Raw genomic sequence first — 2500 nt, 5'->3', positions numbered from 1 at the left:
CCCATATCTATCCGTATCTATCTACATCATAACATATAGCTATATATACTATTACTTATATATATCTACAAGTATATGCACCATTACCTATATCTACATACATACCTATTTATATCCGTATCTATCCATCTATCTATTTACCAACCTATACCCCCCCCCCCCTCCCGCCATCTTCCCCAGTAAATCCTCGATCTCGCCTAAGCCTACGATATATTTCATGGCGAAGAGTATCCTCACTCCACAAGGCAGGCCGAGAGCAAGAAGGCGTGACCTAGTAATGTTCTAATTATGATGCTGTTCCACGGTGACAGATCTCTGACTCGTGATGCTGCATTTAGATGATGTCTTACTTGCTCTCTCAATATCTCTCTCTCTCTCTTTCTCTTTCTCTTTTTTTTTCTCTTTCTCTTTCTCTTTTTCTTTTTCTTCCTTTCTCTTTCTCTTTTTGTCTCTCTTTCTCTTTCTCTTTTTCTTTCTCTTTCTCTTTCTCTTTCTCTTTCTCGCTCTCTCTCTCTCTCTCTCTCTCTCTCTCTCTCTCTCTCTCTCTCTCTCTCTCTTTCTCTCTCTCTCTCTCTCTCTCTTTCTCTCTCTTTTTTTTTCTCTCTTACTTACTTCTCTCGCTGGCTCTCTTTCTCTTGTTCTCTTTTTTTATCCAATCTCTCTCTCTCAGACAATAAATATACTCATCAAGAGAGGAGAAAGAGAGAAAGAAATAGATAGATGGACAGATAGATACATAGATAGATAGAAAGGAAGACAGAGACAGACAACCGAAGACAGACAGACAGATAGACAGCCAGATAGACCAAGAAAATCTCAAAAAAAAAAAAAAAAAAAAAAAAAAAAGCGAGCCATCTGCCACCTGAAAAAAACAACAACATATCTTTCGTACAACAGTCTACAAGACATTCAACTCCCATCAGAAAGTTTGAGAGGAAGTGGAACAAGAGAGCGGGAGAGTTGTGATTAAGATGGGGCTTTTGGACACGAGCCGTCTTCTCTGGGGACCTTGATGTCATAAATTAGAAGCCCTGAGTCCCAGTCGTGAGGCGCTTCTAACTTTTCCCCTCTTCTAACTTCCCCTTTTTTTTTTTTTTTCTTTTCTTTCTTTTTTTTTTCTTTCCTCTCTCTCGTCACGTGGATAACTTTGGCCTTGTCCTTGTTGCTTGTGTCTAGATTTTTCCTGATATTTTCGGTGGTCTGGATTTTTTTTTTTCTTTTATATACTTATTTCATATTCCTCTGTTTCTATCTTTTATCTCATTCGGCATCCCCCCCCCCCTCCCCTTTCTTCCCCTGACGGTTGCCATAGGAAATCATAATGGCAATATTCTGACGGAATTACACACGAGCTGTGGCTATTCTGGGATTGTGCCATAGGTGATGGGGGCGGGGGGGGTCATACTCGTATAACTCGATGCATTATAAAATAGGGTTGATTTTTTCCCCTGTCGCTCACGGTCTATTAATGTTTGTTTGTCTGTCTGTCTGTTTGTCTGTCTGTCTGTCCGTCTGTCTGTCTGTCTGCCTGTCTGTCTGTCTGTCTCTTTCTCTTATATGTGCATCTAATTTGATAAGTATGTATTTACATGGAGAGATAGACGGACAAGTTGACGCATATATCAACTGGAAGACAGATAGACAATTTGATGCAGAAATCAACTGATAGGCAGAGGGAAAAGTTGACAGACGGATAAATCTGTTGGGCAGATTGATACAGATCTAGAGTGAGGTTCTAACAGGTAAAGTCACACAACATTAATAAATGTCTACGTTCGTTTTACGCATAATCTGCAAATGACTAGAGTCGTTATGTTGTATGCTTTGTAGATCATAACATACTATGATATACCATAATTTGTCAATAACTCTATGCATGATTTATGTTTTAATCTATATATCCTGTTCTATATTTAATTGGTATACTTAATATCCCATTTTGATGACAAATCGCTATCACCTCCTTTCTCCTCCTTTTCTTTATTTTTTTATTTGCTAATTCATTCATTTAATCATCTTGTCTTTGTTGTTATCTTCTCTTTCTCCCATCTTTTTCCTATTTTCTCCTCACTTATTCTTTCTTATTTTTTTGCCGTCTCTTTCTTTCTCATCCTCGCTGTGTATGCATTTTATCTCTATCCTTTATCCTATCCCTTTCCCCCTCTCTTTCCCTCCACTCTTCCACCTCTCCCTCTTTCGTTTCCTTTCCAGCTTCTCCCTTCCCCGTCCTCTCTCCTCTTCTCATACCTTCCTTCATCTACCTCTCACCTTCCTATCTTTATCCTCCTCCTCTTCCTCTTCCTCTCCCTCTTCCTCTTCCTCTCCTCCCATTTTATCCCTTCTCCCTTCCTCCTCACTTTCCATCTCCCTTCTCCCCTCACCTTCCCCTTTCCCTTTCTTCCTATTCTTTCTTTCTATCTTCCCTCTCCTTTCTCCCTAACCACTTTCCCACCCCCTCTTTCCTTCTCACCTCGCCTCCCCCTCACCCCCCTCCCTTTCA

The sequence above is a fragment of the Penaeus chinensis genome, chromosome 41 (genome assembly GCF_019202785.1).
Source record: "Penaeus chinensis breed Huanghai No. 1 chromosome 41, ASM1920278v2, whole genome shotgun sequence".
NCBI classification, from domain to species: domain Eukaryota; kingdom Metazoa; phylum Arthropoda; class Malacostraca; order Decapoda; family Penaeidae; genus Penaeus; species Penaeus chinensis.
Note: the sequence above shows the minus strand (reverse complement) of the source record.